Source organism: Ptiloglossa arizonensis, chromosome 11, assembly GCF_051014685.1.
Source record: "Ptiloglossa arizonensis isolate GNS036 chromosome 11, iyPtiAriz1_principal, whole genome shotgun sequence".
NCBI classification, from domain to species: Eukaryota; Metazoa; Arthropoda; class Insecta; order Hymenoptera; family Colletidae; genus Ptiloglossa; species Ptiloglossa arizonensis.
The window spans coordinates 13,400,727-13,428,716 of record NC_135058.1 but is presented as its reverse complement, the minus strand read 5'-3'; the positions used below and the strand labels follow the sequence as shown (position 1 = coordinate 13,428,716).

Below are 27,990 nucleotides of genomic sequence, written 5' to 3'. Positions count from 1 at the left end.
ATAACGAATTCAAAAGCGCGACTTGCGCAATAGCTCGGATCCATTAATTGAATCTTTTGTTAACCGCTCGGACGTACTCGTAATTAACGAAAGTATCTTTGCACTTCCTCCGTGTAAATGATTGGCCAGTCTTTAGCGTGTATTCGAACATGGTGAACGTTCAGGATTCAAGTTACGTCGTAAAGTTAATCCGTGCTGAGCGAAGCACGTACCAGTAACCACTTTCGTAATTTTATAAACAGTGGATTCAACGGAAAATTGATCCGAAGGAATTAACATTCGATGTTCAACGATCAGGATATAACGCGAAAGAAAAATGTTGGTTGCATTTCTATAATTACATTGTCTATTATTGATATGTGGATGGTACCATTCGTTTTTTCAAGTTATCATTATCGTCCAATGATTATTTTTACACGATATGTGCTTTGTTAAAAGTTAACTTCAATCGTGTGTCTATATTGTAATCATTTTGTACAACAAGGAACAGAAAACTATTTTATATAAATGAATTGGAAAATGTGATTTACAAAATTAAACTTACAGAGATAAATGTGTGTCTGATCTTTCATTATCTTCCAGTAATAACGAGAGCTCGAGTTACGGTATTTTTAAAAATTCGACTGTTTACAAACAACGTTCGATGTCTGGTTTCAAAAGCGTGTTGTCTATTCTGTGGACATTATCTACAAGACGCTACCGTTATAAGACTTCTGTGAATCATTTCAATCTCTCTTGATTTGTACTAACTGTTCATAACCTTCGTCATAATAGCTTTACCATAAAGCCTTATAGCTGCACCAACCTCGACGTGTTGGAAGGTTAAGACGACCAATGACACGACGGTTACGGGCTGGTATTAAAATACTGGATAATCGTTTCGAACATATCCTGTATAATAATTTTGAAACCGGTAAGATCTAAACGGTACTTCCTGTAATTAATTAATATTTCGTATCCACCTGAACGAATCTCGAAGTGGCAATAAAGATATCAACGCTGGAAGTGTTAATGGTTTATTACCCGACAATCTCGTAAGGTTTCTATAGTAGACTAGAAACCTTCTAGGGAATACCACTCGATACCGATTTGTGTAAACTTTTTCCTGCTTCCAGTAAGCAAACATTCCTATAGTCGCTATACCCAATCGTGTATAAGACCGGATTTACTGGATAATACTTAGTCGCCAATCCAACAGCAACGTGAAACGAATAATCAGGTTTCGATGGAAACGAGTAGATTTCTATACTTGTACAATCATTCTTAATTTTGGAAAGTTATTCTCCGTGTAAATAAAAAACCGTTACAGTTACGATACCTTTTAACGATACTCGAGCACGTTTACCTAAGTATCAGATTTATACAAGATGAGTGCATATCACTGTCCAATACTCAGGTACAATCTACGAGCTAAGTTTTCATTCTAGAATAAATAAAATATAGAATAAAGTTCTATATAGAATAAAAAATATAGAATAAAGTTCTCCTCTCCGTGCCTTCTTCCTCGAAATAAACTCTGGAAAGAAGTGTGCTACGTTGCACACTTTCGAATCAAGGTTACACGATTCAGGTACCACAAAATGGTGTCTTTCTCATCGACGATCGTACAACGATCGAAAAAGTATCGTCGACGTAGATGACGCGAGATGTTTCTTCAACAGAAGCAACGTTGTATCGGTAATCGGACAACCGGATATCGTCGCTTGATCGACTTGTCGACCACCTTTTCTGACCGGACACCATTCTCTTTCCGTGGCTCGATTCGCCGCAACAAGGTTTAATCTGCTTAGTCGCATTTAGACTGCGTGGGAAACTGCACTCGTGTAACTAGATCGTGAAATCTAGTGTGTCCCTAAAATCGGGGCCGTGTTCCTGTCCCAGTGAGGCATTGCGTTCTATCCGCCCACGATGTGTCTACAACCCCGTGTTACAGATTTAAATAGTTCGCGCGAGCGCGAGCACCCTGCCCCTTCTTCCTCGCGATGAAAGCTTTCGTAATTTCATGCTCCCGCGCGTACTGGAAATTTTTTCCCTCGAATAAAGATTATAGGGTAAAATGCCGAACACGAAGTTCGACGTTAATCGAACGTCGAATACCGGTCGAGTCTAATGAAACGATTCGTTGTCGTGGAAAGGACACTGCAAATTCTTATTCCACCCTTCATTTCTATCGTACTTTCTTTTCTTTTTTTTTTTTTCTTTTGTATATCGACAAGCATCGCGGAAAATATGAAGATACTTTGGAAAACAGAAAACCTTTCGAATCAATTCCCGAATAAAGTAGAACTATACGGAAATTTGTAATATTTATTTACCTATTATATTAGTTTTTGGTCCCAGTATAGTTGAAACGAAATATGTGTTAAAACTTTCGCAGTTATAATACAAGTTTCGATCGCTCATCAAAGATACTTGACAGTTGAAATATTCCTCGTGATTACCAAGTATCGATTAAAAGTGAAAACAGTGAAATAAATTTTATAGAAATTAAAACTCTTTCTCGAGAAAGAGTCTTTTACAATTTGACGGATTTACGCACACTCGATAAGAACCGCTACCGTACTTGAATAAAACGTGGATTATAATTCATCGTCTTTATCGAACCGACTTGAAAAACATTTTTACACACTAATGACGTACTTGCTGTATTCACCAAGGAATTGTTAAAAATTGCCCGTACTGCGTAGATTTTTAAGTTCGCAGACGTAGCTCGCAGAAACGGTATTCTCGATTTTTCAATTAACAATGTAAGTTCTTGTCCCGAGAAGGTCTTGTATTACTTCTGTAAACATAATATAGAAACGTAACGATAAAACGATTAAGAACCCTTAGTCAATTTCAGCTGCACTCGACGATTTTCAGAGTTTATTTCGTGGAAAGCTTTATTCTGTACTTTATTTATTCTAAGATGAAAACTTATTGCACCTGAGTATTGCACACTAGTACGCAGTCAACGTATATAAATCAAATGTTCGATAACTGTATCATCGTATCGGTATTGGCGCTGAATCGTTGAAAAATAATCGTGTAATTGTTTCGCGCGATGTGTCGCGAGAAATAGGTTCTTTCGTCGAACAACGAATATTTGGAAATGCATTCAGGTGTTCCCTGGAATTGCATTTGTTAGGTGACGTTACCTAAATCTGCAGCTTCATGTACACGCTGCATATTTTATTGACAGAAGCAGGTCGTGTTGATACGGTACCAGATGTTCCAATAGATATTCCGATAAACGCTATTCGTTTCCTGGGAAATCTGTCGAGAAAACTCTTCCATTGACGCATCTTAAGATGCAGTTTCGAGAATAACATACGTTACGAATAAAAAGGTATCTCCGAAATAGAGGGGGACACAAGAATTCAATAAATCACATTTCACTCGGCGAACTGTATTCGTTGAAACAACTAGGGTACTGCGGCACAAAATATACCCGAAAAATGCATTTCGTTTAAGCTGCAAGTTCATGCTTAAATCCCACTTCGTTCGAAGTTGTTCCAATTCCATTTCAATTCTCCCACGAGAGACTTTCTGACAAAATTATCTTCAAACGCCGAGGAATATGATAATAGACTTTGGGCAAACGGGACCGATAATTTATTTTAATACGCAGCTAATGGTATCAGTTGCTCCAGAATATGGACTAAACTGTTTCCGTGTCGAAATTATAACAGCTGTTTATCGCGTGTGATCAGAAATTCAGGTCACAAATTGGGATAATCGATGAACCGAGTACCCAATATTGCCCAGCGGATCATTTTATGCACACTGAAGATTACAATTCGATTCTTAAGAGTGTGCAACTACGTGTAGAAATAAACGAAATGCATAGAATAAAATTTTCACCTTCGTAACTTCGTTTTCCCCTTACGTTCGAGTTTGTAAACACAGCTAGTGGTATCTTTCGATCGGAACCAATCCAACGCTTAAAAATCATATCACCGAGCCAAGTAGAAGTCCCCGACAAACATTCGACCTCAACTTTTTCGAAAACGATTCGTTCTTACTCCAAAAATCACGCTTTACCACCATGCACCGCAAATGTTGACCGACCCTGCAAATAATACATCGACTCTCGCCTAAAGATGCTCACTGTACAGGGTGTCCCACTCATCACCGGTCGATTTACTTTTCGAATAAAACTCGAACGGTGCAAGTAATCTTGATATTTTTTATTTCACATAAAAGTACAAACTTGGGACTTAATAACGGTATAAGACATCTTCGAAATAACCGTCTCAGTTTTTTTCAAACACCACCGATCTTCTTTCAAAATACTTCACGAAGTTCCCGCCCAATGGCGATTCTTCGCAATACGCCCGAACAATTTTCACGCGTTCTTTCACCGTGTACTTTTCCACAATCAATTTCCCATCCGTCCAGAAAACATAGGTTGAATTTCGGTTCAATCGGTCATACGTTTCGAAAACACCGCGAATTTCGAATCGACCGGTTACGTTCGGGACACCGTGCACTCGAACTTATCGATCGTTTCGATCGTAACGCGTCCACGTGAACCCGGTGGCGTCTTCGACACCGGTTTACGATACCCATTCGAAACACACAACCGCGAGACAGGAAAGGACGGGAAGGCCGATACTTGGCACAAGTTGTCGCGTCGCTGTTTGACGTATAAATTTCCCAGATAGCGGACACGAGGTTACCGGAGGCGGGCTTTAAAATTCCAGCGCGCCCCGACAAATCGTTGGTCGTTGGTCGGCCCCGGGGCACGGCGCGCAGCTGATGCATTCTCAGCGACTAATTCAATATCAATCGCGTATTGGCTCGTCGTGGAAGTTTGTTAAAGTAACTCGATCGGGGTGGATGGCTCGGTACCCGTGCAACATGTTGTGTCACCCCTTTCTTCGCCGTTTCAAACCCTCCCCTACCCCCTCCCGTCCTCGTTTCGCGACCACGTAGTCCAACTTCCCACCGCACCGCCCGTTCGGTTCGGTCTCTCGCTCGATTGCAGTTTTTGCCGGAGCAAAACCACGATGTTGGCAACGTCGGAGGAACATAATACCGGATACAGCTTATCCGAATGCTGATAGAGCCCAAGAGAATCCGCCGTAAGCGCGGCCGTAGTAGGCTTACCACGGCTTAAGGGCTACCACCCTTCTCTCTCTTCCAGCTCGCTACCGATGGTACCCTCTCTCTCCCTCTCTCGGTCTCTCTCGCTCTCTCCCCACCCTTTTTCTCCTCGTGCTATCGTCCGCGCAGCCCGTCTACGCGAAATACGCGGCATTCAGAAAGGTTATCCGAAGGCAGAAAAATGTTTTGCCAGATTATAAAATAATACCCGGGCCTCCCGAAGCTTCTCTCGTTCACCCCCGCCGCGTTTCGGTGCCTCTTTTTCGGACCACCCGGTCTCTCAACTTTTGTTACCAGCTCTCTTTCTCCCGGACCGCTTTCAGTCTTCGCGCACGAGAACACCACTTATCTCCGGGACGTTTAAAAAACGGAACGGCGAAGAACGGCCCGCTACCGGCCCCGAGGCCCCTCGATTCGACTCTTCGGGACACTGAATTTAATCGGCGCGTTCGTTACCCCATCGGACGAACGCGTACCTTTCTTTTCTTCGCGTGGACACAGGAGACCGAGAATTCGACAAGATCGACGGCAGACAAATTTTCCTCGGCGATTACCGCCACGAGGGGACATTACTCTCGAAAATGGAAAGAGTATGGTTCAATTGTACGATTAACGAGATCTTTCATTTCTTTTTACTAGGGAAAATGGAGGAATATTTGGTTTTCTTTAAGACTCGTCGCGAAGATCTTTCGAAATGCTTGACGAACAACGAATACGCGGAAAGAACGAAAAAGATCGGCAAGTAAAAACCGGTTGTACCGTCGAAAGAAACAATATCGATTCGACCTTCGAATATTCTCCACCACGGTACCCGATCGAGGTGTCGAAACGCGCCCGTGGCAAGGAAAAATATCAAAGCAACCCTTCCTCGGCCGGTGGGGTTAATTGCTCCCGTCGAGATCCAGTCTTTAAAAGGTTAAAGCGAATCCACTCGCGCGTGTAATCGCGTTTACGCGTGCCCGTCCCGGTAGGTCCCGCGCGAGGATTTCCACGGCGATAAACGTCCGCGTCTACGTTGTAACACCGTGGAGGAGGACGGGCGTCGTTACTCCGCCACGTAAATTCGACGCTTCGTTTATGGCCGGAGTTACGGCCCGCCTCGAAAGATGCGAGCGTGAAACGCGGTTAAAAATCAATTACGCAAGAACGGAGGAAACTCGGGCGTCGGGCGTCGGGCGTCGGGCGTTGGGCGTCGCTCCGCGGCACGGGGTTTCTATTAAACCCGATACGTGCGACGGGACTGATTGCGTTATTTCTGCTTCGAATGGAAACGCGGCGCAATGCGCCGGGTTAACGGTCCATTTGCTCGAGTCAACGTGCACAGTGTTTGCCGCGCAGGCGCACCAACGACCAAAATCGCTCTCGGAGATGCACCCGGCGCAGCGACTCGCGAGCGAGTAGTCCGCGCGATGGTCTTAAAATTATTCATAGACTTCCTTTACTGCAAATGCTCTCTCTATACTTGGCCCCGCCTTTCGACGTAGTTTTCGTTTTACTCCATGGAAAGGGTAGGGTAGGGGAGAGGAAGGGAAGGGTAAACCACTTTCTGCGTTCTCGCTAGCGCGATACGGAGGGAAACCTCGCGTACCGACGTCAACGTATTTGTAAATATCGTCGAAATTATTTCAACGACGTCGGAAAAACCGTTACGGTTTAAAAGGCGGAGGTCCCCGAGTAACCACTTTACGAGTGCAGGTGGTTCCCCGAACGTTCGTTTACAGGGCGGGGGACCAAACACGGAGACGAGCGCGCGATAACGCTGTTTCTAAACCGGATCTAAACGCGTATTTATGGAAGAACTTGGTTACTTTGTCGAAGAAATTTTACCATTGCGTTTATTCGAACGGGTGTACCCGTGGACCGAAATTGGTGGGATTGGAATCGGGGAGATTCCGTGGTTGGAAATAAGACGAGAACGTGCATCGGAGGCTTCGTTTTACAGAGAAATGCACTCGAAGATCAATTCAGCACACCTAATCGATGACTGGTATTATGGACTTTGGAAGACGTTTAAAATGTCTTCGACGCACCTTACGAACGAATTAACGTACATGTATTGTGTATTAATCTACGTACTAGGTTGTCCGATAAGTTTCGTCGTTCCTTCCATCGTAAAAGGATACCGCGACACTTCGACTTTGGACAAGTGTAAACGTACGAACGAGTCGAAGGATCTACACGAAACTTCTCGCGCGTTCATCGAACAGTAGTACCGTCTTTCGAGAAATAAAACCACCCGATAGCTTCGTTTCTCGTCGTACGACGAAAATTATCGAGCAATCTATCGGATACAGTCGCGTGATAAAATCCGGTTCATCGGTCGGCTGGGCGCGAACTAGATTTTCGAATGCATTTCTCTCGAGAACGAAGCCTCCTCGGTTGGAATTTCGGTGATGTTTTTTTATTTTTATTTTCGTCTGATCTCGAGCCGCCGGAATCCCTCCGACCTCGTTTGTACCGCGAATTTTGGCCGACGGTGTATAGATTCGTGTGACCGAGTCCGCGTTCAATTCGCAACAGCCAGACGCTCGTTTTCCATTTTATACACAGACCTTGAGGTTTCTATTCAACTCGGCCAGTCGTACGTTCGCGGTCGTCCGGCGACGATATTCTCTCGAGATGTTGGCGAAAAACGGAACGAACCGGAGACGAACGAGCGTGAAACTGGCACACGTCCGCCCCCGAATTCATCGTAGGCCACCGGGCAAGATTAATGACCGGAAGAAGTACACGCTCGCTGCGAATTCACACTCGATAAAATTTCCAGCGCCCCGTCGACCCGCGTTCACCGGTACACGGTACACGTACGTGGATATAACTGCGACTGGCTCGCGTAAATATGTGTATTGGACCCGGTGCAGCCCCTCCCATCGGCTTCTTTTCCATTTCGGCCGAAGAATCGTCGTGAATGCGCCCGGAACCTCCTCCGCGGAAATCGCAAATTCGAAAGCACTCTTCCGCCGGTGAACATTCGTACCGGTGAACGCGCGTGTCCCTCCCCTCCACTACCAACGCTACCACCCCGCTTTGTACGCGACCGTGCGACGCACAGTAGTCAATTTTAAGAACGTGGGCGGACCAAATCGTAAAACCGATATTTATGAACTTTTAAACGGGAGTTTTAAGTTTTCAAACGCTACGATTTGTATCGGGTTTGAAATTCCCGTTAATTCCAACCGGTAGGAGTTCCAAGTGCAACGTAGATAGTCGACGATCGACTTACGAGTAAAATAATTTATCTTTTTTTACAAGAGTAAACATTTATGTCTATCGAAGTGACGAAGTTTGTCTACGTAGTAAATTCGAAATCTTTTCGTCTCGATAAGCGCGAGTAATTTTATCCAAGTGATTCGTCACTCTAAGAATTAAAAGAATTTTTGTAATTTACTCAACCTACAGGAAGAAACAATTAGTCGTTTTTTTTACAAGAAGATTCGCGTGGATCGAGACGACGGATCGTTCCAAGCCTTTTCGTCGCGACAACCGCGAGTAATTTTCCCAAAGTTACTTTGCGGCTAGAATTAAACGTATTTTCGTCATTCTCGAGAAATTCGATATTCAGGCTCCGTTGAAGTAAACTGATGAAATTGGCCACGGTGTGTACGCATTTCAACGGATTCTCGCGAAACGACTGCGCGAGCAGACGAAGCACGGTCTTATCCCGCGCCATCGACGAGTTTCGACGCGGAACCGCGAAACCCGATTGAAATTTCCACGAGGTGGCTCTAATTCAATCCCCCCCGGAAAGAAAAGTAGTTTTTATGCATGCAGCCCGTCCGCGGATCCGATCGCGAATCCTCGCCAAACCTTCCCCGGAATTCCGCGGGAATACTCGATCGAGTTTCGACGCCTCTGGTGCACCGTCTGTATCGAGCCATCGCATTTTATACAGATTCCGTAAAAATACCCATTTGCCACCTTGCGATACTGTCGCTCCAAGTACGGTAAATTTGCTCAACAATTCTTCCCTTTCACCTTCCGACCTGTCCACCAGTTTTTTATTTATTTATACGTCTGATCAGATACAGAGAAGTTAACTTGCGCGGCACCACGCCGGTTTACGTCCAATTACGAGGCAAGCTTTAGCCGAGCTTCGTCCGATAAAGACGTTAAGTAAAATAAATTTATTCGTTCACTTAACCAATGTATACGAGTTCCTTTGGCTACCAACACCGATCGATCGTTTTCGTTCATTTTTATCGCCGGCTGACCCTCCTTTCGCGACACTACCCCGCCGTAACGCTTTCTAGCCTCTCGTTTACGGATAACGCGCAAGGAGAGAGGAATCGAGGGCCAAGGATTTGCAAAGATGGATGAACGCGAGGACCTCGAGGTTGGTAGTTTACCTAAATGGATAACAATAGCCATCCAAGCGATACGTAAAGTGTTACCGCTGGATGATTACAAAACGTGGCTACAAGATCCGCGAGAAGAGAATCGGTCCTCTCGTGTCACGCGTGGGTCGTGTCAGACCCGGAGAAACCTTTGCACTGGACTGTAACGTTAACGGGACTCTTCTTAGAAATGAAGTGAGATAAAATAACAAAACCACTCTTCGATATTGTCACTTTCCTGCCAACCCGAGCCGTTGGAGTTAATTACAAATTGCGCGTTCCTAATAAATAATTGATCCTCTCCTACAGGACAAGTTCCTCGAAAATAATACACTCGAAGCGTCCTCAACAGGAAACACGCCCTCGAAATGGCTCAACACTCTCGATACTCGTTGCAAACGAGTTCTATCCGATAGTTGGCAATCTGTACCAACCCTCGCTTCTGAGCGGGGTTCGGATAAGTATGAAGAATGGAGGAAAGTTTATATTCGCGGGCAGGGGTAACCGTTCCGGTTCCCCTTTAAAATCTGCGTCACGTAGACCGTAACACGGGAACCGTAGAACCGACGGGTCTTCGACGCGAGCTCGGTTAATGGCCGGATTATTAGTGACAATCGTGTTAAGGATAATTGCGAGCGTCACCGCGCGCATAGAAATCCATCCGCGATACGGATGAAACGCGGAGCACCGGTTGCTTCCAAAGTACACGAAACACGTTTAGTATGCCGCCGTAAGTCCGGAACTTATGGCAGTTTGGCAGGGGCGGGGCGTGCTGAGCGAATACCATCGTTCGAGGATTCAGCGGCACCCCTCTCTCTTAGTTAGATACCAACATCGTCCCCCGTTAAATGACGCTGCCAGTAAAATAGTTTGCAGCTTATTCGGGGACGAGCTCTTCGGGATTCGCGGCAGGTCCTTGCCAAGTTTTTACACGACCCTATCGTTGGATGAACTTCCTTAACGGCAGATGGAAATCCTGTACTTCGCCGAAGCTTTCGCGACGATCCGAAGCGGACGATCTCTCCCCGTTAACGCGCGGGACAATGTTATTATTGTTATTACGAGTTCAACGTCCACTATTATCGCGTTTAGGTGCGAAGTGGACACGTGCGTACCATTCGATCGAATTCTTTTTCCTTATTTATCGTTTATTGTCGAAAGACTCGGACGTAAATAGAATCTTCGAATTGGAGGAAAGAACACTCGACAGTGTAGATTGGAAACATTAATTCGTTCGATTAGTGGTATTGTCGCGAGACAGTGAACACGTATATCGAAAGTTGTACAGCGACGAATGAAAAGTGATTGGATGAAAATTACGCATTCTATAAATGTTGCATACATGAAACATGTATAATACTGTTTCGTGTTTTAGCTACATGGCCTCTGAGGATTTGGTAGACCAAACATCCGAAAATTATTTTCCGAAGGCCCACAAGCTCCATCTCGTATTACGCATCGACACAAGGTATTTCTAGACAAGCTGTACGGTATTATATTTTACAATGTTCGTGTAGAATGTTACCCAATGTGTGAAAAATTCTGTACAGACGGAATAAAATTCTGAAAACAGTTCACGAGTAATATACGGGAGAAAATAATCCCTGGAACGAGTCTATAATTTCGTAGAGCGCGTGCAATATGAATATTTCCACGAGTAATTTTTCTCGAAAACGACTAAAATCGAAATATTTCAATTGCAACGAACGTCCAAACAAAATGTTACACATTCGTGTAAATTTACCCCGATCGATCATTCTGCGCACCGCTTGAAACCAATCTAATAAACCTTTTTTTTACTAAGCACGTACGACGGTGTACTATTAAAAAAATTTCAAACTTTACGATACAGTCGTTCGGAATAATCTCGTAAACGTCTCTTGATGTGCAAAAAGAACCGACGGCAACAAAAAGCTTCGACAATCGTACACAGCGATTCTTTTATTTTCAGCTCGCAATCGACACCGATACGGATGAAAGGAAGAACGTGTATCTTTCTGCAGGTTCAGCGGTGATAATCGAATTGTCTGGATAATTGTAGCGGCAACAATCCAATCACTCAATTAGAGAATAACAATACGCGCGTGTGTTGGCGTAGATGAAGCCAGCGACAGTTTTCTGTCGGTTTGTTTGTGAAAGCTTCGAGCATCGAACAAAGGACGCCGTTTTGCGAAAGCTCCCGATAATGGACAAAGGATTCCACGAATAGGATACAGATGCCGAGTGAATGAACGCCCAGCGAACGGTTGTTTGTCCTGCACGACGACAGAACTGTAATTATACACGAAGGAAAGTGACGAATACTGGCCGTCTCCATTCGATGCGCGTTACGCAACAACCTGTCGTTCGATTACAATACTTTCCACGTAATGACGAGTGAACGTTATTTGTACGTCCTCGCGTCCCTTTTGTCCGTTATTTCGTAACATCGGCTAATATAATACGATTCGTAGGAAACCATTCATTCTCGACGATACAATACTATATACATCTATAGCCTCCTTTAATGCGATCAGTCGTTGGCGAATACGAACGATATAGTATAGAATTTTTTAATAAATTTGAAAAACACCTTGTCACCGAATAAGCGTTTTTTACCTATAAGAACAATACGAGCGTAATAATTTCATTCTTTATTTAAAAGACTAAACGGAAATGGTTGTTTGAAAGTAATCGAACCTGTCGATTTTGTAAGAGAGGATGTATTCAATATGCGAATAAGAAAATTGAAGGATCCATCTTTCCTACGAATGTTCTTTTTGCTTAGAAAAAAGAGGGAATCGCGATTAATTAAAGTAAATAATGGAAATTGAAAGGATAGATGTCAAAAAAGAGCCTTCGTCCTTTTTTTTACATCTATCCTTTGATTTTCCATTATTTACTTTAATTATACGCGCCTCCCTTTTTTAACCAGGCAGAACGTTTATTTTTGATTACTCGTAACTGTATTATCCATACAACCGTGCACCCGTACATTCATTACGTTGTTGACCTATCGTGTTTATTTCGCAAAAAAAAGTTATCGGATATTTCGTTTGTAAATTTTTATCAATCAACTACTTTTACCAACCCCCGGCCTCTGGCTTTGCGATCAATTTCCGTCCCTTTTCGTCGCTAGGTGTTAATTCGTTCCAAAAATCGGACAACCCTTCTCGCTTTAATATTGTTTCGTACATCGAATTGAAATGATTCTTTCTCGTTCAATCGCGCCCCGAAGAGGAAAATTTATGATCGGAAGACTCGCGAGAAAATAAATCATACTCGCCGAGGCTATTAATTTTATTATCGCGTTTCTCGATACAACGAGCTCCGCGCTTTATTTGTTAAATCTGGCAACCGATCTTTCCAACAAATTCGAAGAACCACCGCGCTAACCAACACCCCTTGAACGTCTTCACCCTCTGCCCTTCCGTTTTTCTTTTTTCTTTTTTTTCTTCTCGAGAAGACTCTCTCCTCCGACTGCTCAAACGGCACCGCGAGATTAAATGCAAAAGAGGGTGTCGGTCTGGCATATTTTTTATCCGGGAAACCACCATCCCGGCGGAAGCAGATTTGTACGATCAAATATGGGATATTTGTGACGCGGCTCGCCGGATATTCGCTTTGATTTCCCGTCAACGGGCTGGCTGGGCTCATCGATCCGTGAACTCTCATTTGCTCGCGAAGTCTTCGTCGTCCTCCCCGGCCGGAAAGTAAAAGGAATAATTTCCCCGGCGGAATTCAATGTTTAACGGGTAAATTCGTAAACGGGCGGAATCGAGGCAAGTTTTTCGGCTCGTCTCGGACCGATTTCTCTCTATTATTGCGCCAATTTTACGTAGCGTCGTGTCTCGCGAGTACTCGCGCTCGAATCAACGTTTCGAGCTTCCTCGTGCGAGCTAGCGATCGCCGCGTGTCCCGACGCCGAAGCGGAAAACACGAAATCCATCGTCGATAACGTCTGTTTGCGATTTCCTCGCTCGTAGCTCGTCCGTTTTCATCCGCGAGCAGTTTAACCAAGCTGTCGAGACTTCGCGCGGAACCAGATGAGCATAATTTATCGAAGCGCGCTTATAGTCGGCTGAATGTTAATGAAAACCGAGAGATTTGCATCGGTTATCGCGTGCCGCTAATTAAAAGAGACTTAGCTGCGGGTTGCATTAAAATGCAAATCAGACCTCTAGGATTGAGCGCATTATATCCCGGGCGACCAATTCCGGCGTAGAAAATTCGGGGCTCGTGGTTTGTTGCGAATAACTTTAATATTTACCAACCGGTTCTGACGTCATCGATGACTTCTTAACGCTAATCTTTTCATTCGTCGATAATTTCAATCGCGATAGTTCCAGAGTCTGTACTCTAACGATGAATTTTCGAGGATCGCGACAAAAAATTCGTCTTTGTCAATTTTCGAAACACGAATTGGAAATTGTACACTCGGCGCGATTTCGATAACGTTGGTATTTCGTCGACCATTTCCAAAACTTCGTAGAAGACTTTACAGGCATATTTGTTACAGTCTGAGAAGAAAATATTCGTCGCTGGAGGTTACTAAACACTTATCTCCGCTACCTAGTTTCCCTACTTGTTTTCTCGCCTTGTCACATCGTTACGTTGTACACCCAGAGTGCCCAAAACTCCCAGCAGACGCTTTAATAGACAATCAGGCTGGTATTGCATAGAAATGGGAGTCGTTTTTGTGTTACAGTCAACGAAACAAGCAACTTTAGAGATCTACTGCCAGTTGACACGTTGAGAGGAACATTTACCACCTTTAACGTCCCGACAGACTTCTCGAAACGCTCGATGATAGTAACCGCGGAGTAAACGCAGAAATCTTTGCGTTTATGAGTAACTACTTGGCGAAATGAAACTCGAGAATGGGGTGTTCGTCAACGGTAATAATAAGAGCGATAAACGTTATTGAAGAAAAGTTGGACAAATCGATAGGAAAGTGAGTGGACAATCGCGGAATCGTAAAATGTTTCAAACAGAGTAATGGATTACCCGTGTACCGTTGGTTCACTGTATTTCGCTACAAGCGATAGAGACTGGGTGCTCCCGTTCGTGGAACATCTCTCGCTAGTCAAGTCGATTCCTTGGAGTACTGATCTTCACTGGCCAATACTTTTTGTCCGAAGAATGGTACCTTCTCCGTGGAAAGCAGAGATAATATTACGTGTGTTTTCAGCCGCAGAATCTCCGATTTCAAACTCGTAAAGAAAAATACCACGAAGCTCCTGCAAGCTCGCGTTGTAGGAGTACAACGGTTGTGTTTATTTAACCCTGCCGTTTTTCCAAGACAAAGACCGTAGACAGAAGAAAAAAACGAAGAAGAAGAAGAACGAAAGTCGATGTTTAATGCGACACGGAAGGAAATATTACAAACGAACGGTCGCTTGATCCACGAACGATCGTATCACGATACTGTTTGCCAGCGAACAATTTTCTACGGCAAATCTTTAGTCATTAGCATAAGATTACCAATAACAACTGTTCGAACCGCAGGGTCTGACCTTTCGCGCCCTATACGTTAAATATTGTCACTGTATCTCGCCCTTTGCTGAACTTTGAATTATACATTCATCGCGGAACTTGAACTACCTGATTATGGGCTGGCTATTAAACCGAGTAAAGACAAGAACCTGTGTCTTGATTAAACGTTCGAAGACAGAACGTCGAAGCCTTTATCGAAATATACACGGTGTTTTGGAATTGTACGTGAGATGAATTCTGACCGACGGAGCTCGCAAAAATTAACAAAATTGTCAGAAATATTATCGAGAAACGTTTGAGAAAGTTTCTTCTTCATCTTTGGATATTCAGTCTTTTAAGAGCTCTTTGTACGACTATAACAATATTATAATCTTGACGCATTTCAGAGTACCTCGTAGGTGATTTTGTAATGGATACGTTACAAGTAAGCGTTCGAACTATTCGGTAAATGAAGTAAATCACTGCGAACAAGAGAGACAATAGTTTCTCCATCAACTGCTGTACAATTACGTGGAATAAATCACGCTGCAATTGAAAAAACGTAAACAGTACTCGTGCAATACCGATACGCGTCGAAGTTGCGAAGATTCTAAAATATCGAGATATCGGGGAGTAAATCACCGCGATACGTGCAAGAAAAGGAGATCGAAAGTTCCAACGGGTAACAACTCTGGCAAACTATAAAGCTACCCGATCCAATAGGTATCCAATCCGTATCTCTATCATCCGCAACCCGTACTTGCACGTCTCTCCGATAATTATACGTCTTCTGTCAACGATCTGCCTCAATTACAAACAAAAATCACGCCACGAGACCGGTCGTTCCCACTTGTCAGAGACTGCGACAAACAATGTCGAGACTCTGTGTTTCCAGCTCGTGTTCCAACACTTGGAGCTCTCTGTGTAATTATTGCACCCTCGACGGACAAAGTACAAAGTTGAATCTTTCGAAAGTAATTACTTTACGGGGTCTCGATTTAACGACGATTTTTCTTTCACTTTTTCTATTTATTTTTTTTTCTTCCCCGACGAGCGGGTTTCGTCGGCCACTTAAATCTTCACTCGCGTTTCTGAAATAACTTCGGAGCCGTGCTCGGTTGCTACCGTTGCAACGGAACCAACGTCCAGCCCGGAACACGACAAAGTCAATTACACGGTCGACAAAAGGGAAAGAAATTTTGATTACAACGATGTAAATATTTCATTCGGCGCCCGCTTTGCCCGCTTTCAATGTCCCTTTGCCTCTTTGCGCGTACGCCGCGAGTCGCGCGCCCCGGCGACGATTAACCTGTTCCACTTTGCCACGCTACACCATTATCATTATCGTGTCCTCGTGTAACGCACGTACGAAAAACCCCGCCAGTATTGTACGAACTCATTCCGTCGCAAAGTTTTTTGAATAACAGAGACTATGAGAAATATCTCCCCCGGGCCAGCCATACGCGCCCGGCCCGCGGAGAACTCATCGCGCTGGGTATTTCACGAACCCTTAACCCCTTCCCCGTGTGTTACTCGCATCGGCTCGACGGGTATTTGTAAAATATTCTGGTTATCTTTTGCATTTAATTTGCGAGCCACCAGCGTAATTCCATCCGGGGAGAAAACGAATCGCGCCGCTCGCTCGACGATAAGGGGAAACTTTTAAAACGAATCTGCAAGTCGGACGACGAACGACCGGTCGAAAAAATGCCGGAGATTCCGGTGCAACGACCGTATTTGTTAATAAATTTATGAAAAATATTCTATTTAAATATTCCACAGGTTCGCGCAAAGAGACGTGTAATTAATATCGGCTATCTATTGGCCGAAAGAGACGAAGTTTAATTAAATACCGCCGATAGAAAATTGTAAGGGGTGTATGTCTTTGCGGTGATTAAACATGAAATTCAGAGGTGGAAATTTAACTCGTTTTATGTGTATGTATATATATAATATAAATGTCATGACTTTTATACCGTGCAGAGTCCGAAGGTATTCATTATTCGTAGAAAAATTAATCGCGCGACAACGCGAAGGTCTGTGAATAATCGCGACACCATTTTTGGAGCTACGATTCGAATAATGAAATCTATTTCTTTTGGATCTTTTGGAAACTTTTCGGTATCGATTTGTCTGTCGGGAGACATTTTTCTCGTGGTTTATCTTCGAAACGAGTCTTCTGTAATAATTTCCGAATCGTTGATCGACTTCGACAAAATTATGGAAACAATTATCAACGGAATACAAATCGTAGTACAAATAGGACTACTTAAAATGTTCGGAAGCACGTATTTGTTCTGTACAAAGAGTAGCAGAAAATACGTAAGTCCGGTGAATCGCGATGAAACCAAATATTATTGTAATATGTTGAGAGAACGTTAATTCGTATCGTAAAATTAATTAAAACGGGAATAAATTAAAAGGCACTCGCGAATATACTGAAATTTATTTATCGAATGAAAATTTATGAAAATTTATACCGGAACTTAATGAACGGAAATTTCTTCACAATTTAACGTGGCTGATATTTATCGGCCAGAATTTCAATACTGCGCTTCCGCGGTTCAACGAGGCGGAAGTAGTCCGGGTCGCTTCTATGTCAGATGATGTTCATCCGTTCGTGGTGTACCGAAGTGTTCGTTTATCGAACAAATATATACTTACAGGTGGTTTCGTAAAATTGAGACACGTGTCTCTGAAACTTTATGAATATATTCGAAATAAAAAGACAACCGACAGTTCCTACGAGTATTTATCTTCTCTGACGTTTTTCCAAGTTACAGCCGTGTTTATGTCGCACCAAACTCGGATCAAAATTGATCTCTCAAGGTCGTATATTTTATCTTGAATTACATCGAACGCAATTTACACTTTTGAAATCGCCAACGTACGTGTTTGTTCGAAACACAGCGTGTATTGGTAACTTCGAGCAAAGGGGTACACAATATGGCGTCCAGAAACAGATAGCATCAGTGATCCTTGAAAAATCCACGAGCAGCCATTTTATTTTAATCCCACCGAAATGATCATCGATATCGTTTATACTTTACGGTTCCTTTTCTCTATCGATCACAATCGCAGTCTTGCAACTAAAAGTGGTTGTACGTTATAAATGTTCCGGGCAAAGTTCGAAGTGTGGGTCACCGGTGACCAACATGGCGGCGAAAACTTTGGTGTCGGCCACCGGCAACGAACATGACGGAGAAAAGTTTCGCGTTGGTCACCGGTGTCCGACATGCCGGCAAATGTGTTGATCCAAACATTTAACTACTCCTGCGAGTTACAATTTAACTTGACAATGAGTCAAGTTATCATAAATGTAATTAAACCTATTAACGGGTTGCAAACATGCCACGGGAGTATCCCGCTCCTCGGACTTTCAAATTGTTCACCGAGTATCTACGAAACGCAGTACCGGGTTAACCAAACATCGTGGCGGGGGTAATCACCTAGTGGCCTTGGGTAGCCAATTGAGCCTGTTTGCGCGCGTAACTCGTTGCAGGGCGCGTCCTTCTTCTCAAATCGCAAGATTACTTTAATTCTAGTCCGTGGAAATTCTATGCGTATCGTGAGAGGAATTTGTTAAAAAAATCCGAGCTCGCTTGCTTCTCGGAGTCCCTCTTAAAATCTGCTAAAATTCTATGCGTATCGTGCGAGAAATTTGTTAAAAAAAATCCGAGCTCCGTTGCTTCTCGATTTTCGAAACAGTACAATCGCGAAGTTTCCGCTCGTTTACTTCCAACCGGTACTCGCGTCGATACGATCGGTCGATTCCACTTCGAGTAGCCACGATCGAGTTTCCATTGTGTCGCGTACTCGAGGAAACATCCTGCAGGCTAACTGAGGATTGAAGTCTACTGGTCGAAGTGGGGCAGAAAAGATAAAAGTGTTGCACTTGTTTCGGCAGATGTACCAAAATTGTAACTATACAGAGAAGATTGGTGCGGCTGTTGCGCAAGGATGACGCGTAAACTGAGGACTGCAGCCCGCTGGTCGAAGTAGCGCGGAGAAGAAGAAAGGGGTTAACTGCTACTTAGGCATTTCGGCGGGGTCTGAAAAAGCCCCAGCCGACGAGTCGCGAACTCTCTCCATTAACTCCGGGCGAAATCAACTTTCTTGGATATTCAAGAGTAAACCTTACACCGAAACTTCCATCTTGCTCGGATGAGCAGCAAGCTGCTCTGGCTCTGGCGAGGCCGAACAGTCGCCCGGGAAGGGTATATAATCCCTCTCTCGCGGAAAGTTAACTCGAGACAGATCAAGTCAAATCCACCGTCTAAATGAAGCCACCCGGCCCCGTAGAAGCGGAGTTCCGCATATTCGCCGGTGTAGTTCGGCCGCGCGAGACGCTCGCGAACGAGACAACCCCGTGGCGCTCGCGAGACGGGGATGCTCGCGTTCTCACGGGTTTTACACGCGAAAAGGTATCCGCTTAAATCCGCGGGGACGTGTACGCGCTGGCTCCTGTGCTCCAGTTATGTCCGTCAGCTCGAAGCGTCGCGACGCCCGGTGGCCAGCGCCGTTGGACTTTGACAACCGGATCCCCGTAGCAAACGCGGCGCGGTCCAGGAACGCACGCGCGCGACGAAAATTCTTTGTCGATGCGGAGAACGTACGCCGGGCGAATTTCAAAAGGGGAACGAGACACTAAATGGAAACCAGAAACCTGGACGCTTCTCTGACGCGAGGATGGTGTCCGAAACTTCGGTTCGCCGCTATGTGACTCTCGTGACTCGGTTCACGGGTGATCTCACAACGAAACACGGTGTCACGGTTTCGAATGTAGGCTGGGTTACTGTAACGTAAGGACTTTCGAGAGTCTTGATTGTTCGTAACGAAATTTACACTGCCATGCTTTTGAATGAACCTCAGGTGGTAAAAATATAAGGACTGTCGATAGTCTTGATTGTTCGTAACGAAATTTACACTGTCACGGTTTCGAATGTACGTTGAGTTACGAAAATACAAGAACTGCCAACAGTGTTAATCGTTCGCAACGAAATTGACACTGTCACGGTTTCCAATGTACGGTACGTCATAAAAATATACACAAAGACTACCGATAGTCTCGGTTGACGCTTTTTGGCCACTCCCTCGCTAATTCATCGGTGATTTCCCTCGATATGTGAACGTGGAACTACACCGCCACTGATTTTAGTTAACCAAAGCGACTCGTTAAATCGCGTGACTGCAGACCGTGATAAGGCACGCGCGGATCGAATGTTACACATTAGTGAATTAAAAATTTTCACACGCGAGAATTACATTGTTTCAACATACGAGAAATAATACTACGGTGGTTGGTCCTGGATGAGTTAGAGGGTTTCTCGGTTAGGCTTACTCGGAGAATCTTCAGTTGGAAACTACAGGTGAAACAATCTTGAAACATGTATCTTCAATTCGAAACAAAACGAGCAACGAGAACAGACGACTGATAAATCAATCTGATAAATTTTTTATAAACTGATGATTACAGGGTAGAAATAACTTGGTCTAGATATTCTATTTAAAAGGGAGGATTTTATGTATCAGTGTTTCTCAAACTGTGGTCCACCGGTAGAAAAATCACGATGTCGCGGTCTTTAACGAAATTCGGCATACATCGAAAAGCTTTCGACATTTTCGACAGCCAATGTGACAACGACCTAGGACATATCCTGTTCCGGTAGGATGTTATTTCAAAAAATTCCTTAAAAATGTAGTCTCCGATGTTACTCTCTATTACGTCCCCAGTCATTCTCGCGGACATGATACGCAAGTGTTTCTAACTCTACAAGAAAACATTACTTACGACCTCGTGACCGTTTAACATCCACCGAGAATCGATCGATGGTTCAATGACGTATTTTTGCAACACTTTACGCACATTTCGATTTCCTTAAACTTCTCTCTATCGAAGCTGCGCTGCGTTTCTGACCGTATACCTGCATCGTACCGTACCCCCGTTAATAAATAACGACGAACAGGATTAATATTTCGGCCGGTGAATGAATAAATTGGAAAAAGGGACACGCGTGTAATTCTGCAATGTTTCACGTTACGCGGAGCGAATCGAGGAGGGAATCCACGCCGAGAGAAACGCGATGGAATAATCTTGCGTTCGCTTGTAATTGATATTAAAAGTTCCAGCGATTCGGTCGTGAAACAGCAAGGAAACAACCGGCTCGGGGAAAGTTTTTAGGGAGCTTTTCGCAACTTTATACGGCCACGTTGTGGTTTATTCCGCGGTCGATGGGGGCCAAGATAAAACGGGACGTGAATACAAGTGCTCATTGGCCGCAGCGGAAATTTCCGGAACAAAAAGACGAGTTATTCGCAGGGGGTCGCGTGTAAACCCTGATAAATCTACACCCTTTGATAGACCATCTTCCTTTTCTCCTTTTTTTCCACGTTGGAACTCGCCGCCACGTTAAACGTTCCGCGACTTGTTATTATTATTACACTCGCGCTTAAAAGTACATAAACGGTGCACGTAAAACGTAACAACGGAACAGTTTCGAAACAATCGAATCGACGTCTCTTTTTTCCCCGTTAGAGACGCAATCCCGCGATTTATCGTTACGCTCGCGCTTAAAGTTACCCGAACATATAAACGAAACGGAGCACGCGTGAAACGTGCCAACGGAGTATATTCGAAGCAACAAATTCGTCGATATAGAAAAAAATGTAATTACGGAAAAATTGAAACGATTCGGGGGAGCCGTATTTTCCCGGCTCGATTCGCTTTTTTCCAAGCGAAAATTAAATAAAACCGTTACGAGCGATACGAAGGGGTGTTTCGTCACGGTGAATGGAAACTACACCCGGATAGATATAAAACACGCGGACGCGCATAAGCAATGATCGTCGCGAGTCGCGTGCGTTTTTATCGCGTCAAATTCGTACGGTTGAAACAAAAGGCAAAAACGATCGGTGCTCGACGCGAAATTTATACGACCGGTCCGCATTATTCCGGTTGGAATTCATAACGAAGCGAGTTGTCGTCAAAGGACGCCCAGGCCGGAAGTGGGACACGCGGAACACGGCAAGAGATACAAGGGGAGAAGAACGGGTAACTTAATTCTCGCGGGGGAAAAAAAAAAGAAGAAAAGAAAAAAAGAAAAAAGGATGAATTTATCGCGTTCTCCGCGCGCAAACTCCGTGCTTGTTCTCTCGCCGCCGACCATCTGTGAAAAATAGCGACGGTGATTGATCCACCTGGCCGCCTCATCCGGCCGTCGTTTCGTAATTATGCAAATCTGCTTTCCCGCCAACGCCGCAGCGGCGCGTACATTTTTCTTCGTTGAAAACGGGAATATGTTCTCGCGTACCGCGCCCGCCACCGCGTTTTCGAAACAGTTCAAGCTCGCCCGCTCGCCCGCTCGCGCGGACAGCGAGGAAACGTTGCACGCCGGCCACCGTGTAATGAATTAACAGATTGACCGTCAACGCTGTTACGGATAAAGGATGACCCGCTTCGATGCACCGAGTGTCACGTTTTAATCGATCTGTACCGGCAATAAGTTAGGGGAAACGAAACCAGATAAATAACGCCGGACGTTGGACCCCTGGATCTTCCACGAACGCTGGAAACGTCGGTTGAACGGAAGATCTAGTATGGATCGGTGTGTACCGGGTGTTCCATTTATCGTGGACAACTAAAGGATCTCCGTTGCTATTGAATCGAACGAAACACCACCGGGAGAATGTTGCTAGATCGGCGAGAAGCGACGGTAGATGAATATTCTTGGGAATTGTGTTTTCAAGAAATTGTTTTCAACGTTGAGAAGCGATTTTAGGGAAAAATTATCTTCGAAATTGTTCTCAGAATTGAGCAGCAATGGTAGATAAAAATTATCTTAGATATTATTTTCAAAGTGGAGAAGCAGGATAAAAATTATTTTGGAAATTGTTCTCAAAGTCGAGCAGTAATGGGAGATAAAAATTATCTTCGAAATTGTTCTCAGAATTGAGCAGCAATGGTAGATAAAAATTATCTTGGATATTATTTTCAAAGTGGAGAAGCAGGATAAAAATTATCTTCGAAATTGTTCTCAAAGTCGAGCAGCAATGGTAGATAAAATTTATCTTAGATATTATTTTCAAAGTCGAGCAGCAATGGTAGATACAATTTATCTTAGATATTATTTTCAAAGTGGAGAAGCAGGATAAAAATTATCTTTGAAATTACTCTGAAGGTCACTTTGAGTTCACCGCTTTTTTTTTATATATACATTATCGTACACTTTTAATCACGCGACGTTCTAATTGCTGTTGGAACATGTTTAGCGACCTTGACATCGTGACGTTGACGCAATCTTGAAGATGAAAGGTCAGTGTTGAATCGTTTCTCGATTTTTGAGCAAAGTTACACAGACGCTACATTTATATCGTGCTAGATTATCTTTCGACTTAGAAATGTCACAGTCTCTACATTCGAGGTAGGCTTTTGATGACCTTACAGTTGTACTACTTCTTTTACGCATTGGTGTTGTAAAATAAAGGCATTGTTAACGTTATTATTATTATTCGAGAGACTGTTAGCGTTTGTGGATTTACAAAGAGAAGACGAGGGATATTTCAACGTGGTAGACAAATAATATTGTGGTAATAAATGATCGGTGATCTTGAGAGGTCGATCGAGTTTGTATCATAGTTGTAAAAAGTAACTATGAGTACGAATTGGGCACATTGGGTGTTCAAAATAGTACTAAAACGGAGGACGACTGTATCTCGAGGAATAAGAATTGATGAATCCATGTTCGTTGAAATCATTCTCTCAATTTTGAACGTATAATAATTTTCAAACATTTGTTCCGGTAGATCCTGTGTATCACGAATAGGGATGAAGGGGAACGAACGTAACACGATGACAATGTGGCGATGAATTATTTCACGAGTACCTTTTATGAAGGAGTTTCGTGTTTACATAGGATCTTAACCAGTTAACTTTGAATAAACGTATCCTGACAGGCAAATTAGACACGCGAACTCGACGTTTGAATGTTATTTCAATTGACGCGAACTTTAATTGGTCTGTCGAGGAACGACAAAAAGGAGACTATTAATTGCGATGAAATTCGCGCGACAGAAGGCTGACACGAGTTTCGAAAAATAATCTCGGTCTTAAACTCGTTGCATTTGATCGTAAAATATTTTTGTATCGTTCGTTGTACTCACCGTGAGTCCGTAGCGTAGCTAACGTGGGTAATTCTGAATGGAGCTTCGACACTCACCTGCAATACAAATCAATGGCACGATTAAAATATTGTAACCAATTGTAAAAGTAACGGTAAAGTAACGATTGTATCAAAAACAAGAGGTTGACGATAGTAGTAACGGTATTGGAAATAAAAAGCTGACAATGATCAATTGTAAAATATAAAATAATGCGTTTCTTTGAGTCTCAAAGAAAAGTAGTAATATCGGTTCCACCAAATTACGTTGGGACGTGACGTATCGCGCAACTTTCTTCAATTTGTCGTAACTAGAAATATAAGTTACGTTCCACCGGAAGCTGAAAAGAATGGTCACGATACCACGAGGTAAATGGAACACTTCACGAAAACTGCATTCTTTTTACGCTCGGCTCGGTACTTGGGTTTCAAATGATCCAAATTCAACACCGATTGACAAATAATACTTCTCGTACTCTCTACAATATCTATAAGATTTGTATTCCTCTCGAATTCTTCTTCCATGCCTCGTCGTTACAATTCACATACTCGGTTTCTTATTTCGCGCTAATCTTCGAAATATCCACGCAAAACTACCAAAACAACCTCGTCCTTTCCCTTAACATCCACACACGCTAATCTACACACTTCTGAATCATCGATCGCCCTCGAACTATAATTTCCACGTTCGAAGCGATCCCGATATTCCGCGAATAGCAGGTATACACGGTCCGTCGATGAAATTGTCGGGAATCGTTAATACCTCCCCGGTCGTTCGGAATCTACGATTCAATTTAAATACAAATTTAGTTCACGATGACCGCGTAACGATAAATTCATCTGTGCATAATTCCTCCGGGGTGTATACGGCCAGGCCGACGCGTGCACGCGAACCTCGAGAAAGCAGAATTTTCGAGATCACGCGAGCACACTCCTGGTCCGCGTCCCGTGTGCTTCTGCCCCGATAGAATCGTATACGGTACGGTAACTCAACTTTAAGGGCCCGTGCACCATAACTCGAAACTTCGTTTATCAAAAGATGTCCGGGGGGACGGTGTGCTAGCGATGCGAACCTAACATTTAACTAGGCAGGCTCGCAACTCAATTTGCTACCGCCTGACCCTCTGTATTTGCCGATACCACCGGCAGAAGGTAACGTTCGATATCCTCGAGGACCCGCGGAATCGTTTCCGTAAAACGAACGCCGCACGCGTCATCGCGAACCGTGCAACCGTCACTTTGATAAAGTCAACAACAATTAACAGCCTCCAGGGCTGGCTCGCGGCGTTCCCGTATACGCGATCGAGCCCGGACTCGTAAGAAATTCAAAAGCCAGTTAGACACCGTTGCGAACAAATATTGACCCGTAGATGGGGCCGGCAAATATCTTCCAGATAACTTGGAATAATTGTTCCTTCTCTCCTATCGCAAACACTCCTGGAAATTCGCCGCTCGAAATAATTGCAGGATCTCTCTTTTGAATAGCTTTGTCACTCGCTCGAGTGTCTGCGGAGTCTTCGGCGGAGGGCGGGCCCACGGATGAATGGTACTGGAGTTGAACGCTCCCGGTTCTAAAATGGGTAATTATTGTAACCGATGTGGCTAATACAATGGCTGAAATAATGGAATAATAACGATAATTCCACCGATGCTGCACGCGAACGCTTATTATTCCCACGAGGAGCCGATTCGTGACGTTGTAGCGCCACGGGAGCTTAACGCCGAAACCTAGCCGAGAGAATAGCAGCTACGCGAACGTTGTCCAATATTTTCCGACCCCGTGTACGATGAGTGAACGAGCCATTCGGTAAACACGTTCGAGCGAGAGTCATAACTCCGCGACGACTACGAACGGACTCGACAGTCCTTGCCATCTTGAGATACATTCAACGAAAATGGTCCGATGTGTGTCCATCGATGCTTCGTATCGATCCAGGGACATTTTCTATCGTCGGATTGACGATACTCGGAAAGGGTAAGGAAAAATATTAACAAAGTTTGAGCAGTGATAACGAAGACGTGGACAGAAACGCACAGATGTTGCACAAAATAATCGGACGTTCTAGGATTTTTCAATCGATGTGACCGTTATTTCGGTTCTTCGAGATACGGGGTTCGGTGATGGAATTGCGTTCAAAATACTCGATAATAATGGTTAATAATCTCGCGGTTACCGAAGATCCCGAGTTTCGTTTCTTTTTCTAATATTACCTTTTCTGCTCAGCGGTAAGACGGCTATTATTAACGTTCGTTTCGTTCCGTCGTAATCAAATATCGCGCTTAAAATGTAACTTCGGTACCTCGAAAAAAACTCCGATATTTTGGAGATCTCGAGAGAAACGCGGAAGATTTCTTTTTTTCTTACAATTCTGTAGTACGTCGGTACTCCTCGAGGGATGTTTTCACCCTTTAAGAACGAGAAAGTAGTAACAAAAAATTACCCGCTGCTTCTCTTGGAATTCCCTGCAAGACCGAGTTTTAAAAAGGTCGCAATTTTCAAGATACCGAACTTTCCTCGCTAGTTACCGCCTGCTATTTTTTTTTCACGTTTCTTCTCATCAACGAACCGCACGTTACTTCTCCGCGAATCACCGTGAGAATCGCGAAACCGATCATTTCTACGCTTTTTCGTCTTTGACTCGAAGCATCGCGGTGACCGAAACTATACTTATGGTTAACGATAACAATAAACAGGGGCGGTACGAGATTCGGATAAACCGGAAAATGGTTCCAGGAAGAAGATAATATCCAGAGTCGGCAGGACGTGCCGGAAACACGATGAAATATCAGAACCGCTATCGATATCGGATCGCGAATCTTCGCTTTCGTTACAACGGGAATAACACGCTCGTAATTAATTGATCGGCAGCGTTCGCCGCGTTCTAATGTTAATGGCGTGAAACACAGTGTGTCGTGTATTTTCGGCTCGCCTAATGCATCGGCGGGGCGGTTCATGCGTATCTTTTGATCGCGCTAACATAACCGGGGTAGGGAGGGATGGTCGAAGGGTTGGTGGGTGAGAAGGGCGATACGTGTATTTGTGCGAACGTGCATGAATGCTGTGCTCACCGTTCGATATAAAGGATTGTTATTTACGGCACGGTTTATATTTCATCGGAATATAATGGAAAATGGACCCGGCGTTATGCGGAACGTATAGTTTCCCTCTTCTGACCCCACATCGGCCGCATATATCCTTGCCGTTCTCGCTTTGGCGATCGACCAGCGGCGGCTGCATTTTGACGTTTGTTCGTCGCTAAAATACGCGCCTATAAGCATCTCTGTAATTATTCGAACGTTATATTCGCGCTCCCGGCACGCGCGGCTATCTGAAATTATTAATCCATCCGGGCAGAGTTCCATTCGATCGCGTGCGCCCGACGTTCGCGCCCGCGGAAAACCTACCGCTTCGAGCGATTTAGCGTCATTTACGAGGAAACATCGCGAATCATCGGCCCCCGATTTTCATGCAACTTTACGCGTATATTCTTCGGAAATGCTCTCGTGTTGCAACTGCTTCTCGAGTTTAACGTTTCGACCGCCGTGATGGTTTTCCGCGTTCAAGAACGCGAACGTTTGTTCGGAGTGAAGTGCAAAAGGTGGAAATACTCGATGGTTTAGTTTTTAATTTATGGAATTATCGACGACACTGGTACACCTGAACTGGTTCGTAAAATCGTTTAGATTCTTCATCGAAATCACTCTCCTCCGTTACTAGGTTGCAGTTCGATGAAACTTATCGAACAGTATAGTGCTCGGTTCTTCGATAAGTTGTGTCGTTCGATAGAACTCATTCGACAACCCGTTACATCGAAAACGGAACACTCTCGACGCGCAAACTTTCGAATTAACGTAACCATTGTCTCGCTCAAAAAATAAAAAAGTATCGCCCAACTTCCAAGGCCTCGAACCGAGTAAACCCTTGGATCCGCTCTCGCCTGAACAACGCGACGGTTCTA

The 27,990-nt window shown here is 44.1% G+C and overlaps 1 protein-coding gene and 1 non-coding gene across 2 annotated transcripts in view; one reads left to right on the top strand and one right to left on the bottom strand.

Annotated features, from left to right (window-relative positions):
* Nucleotides 1-27,990, bottom strand: part of Ten-a (Teneurin-a transmembrane protein) — a 990,045-nt gene that overhangs the window by 936,194 nt on the left and 25,861 nt on the right. The window lies entirely within an intron of this gene.
* On the top strand, nt 18,766-18,870 carry LOC143152979 (U6 spliceosomal RNA). The gene has a single exon (XR_012993682.1). It is a non-coding gene; the product is annotated as a U6 spliceosomal RNA (small nuclear RNA).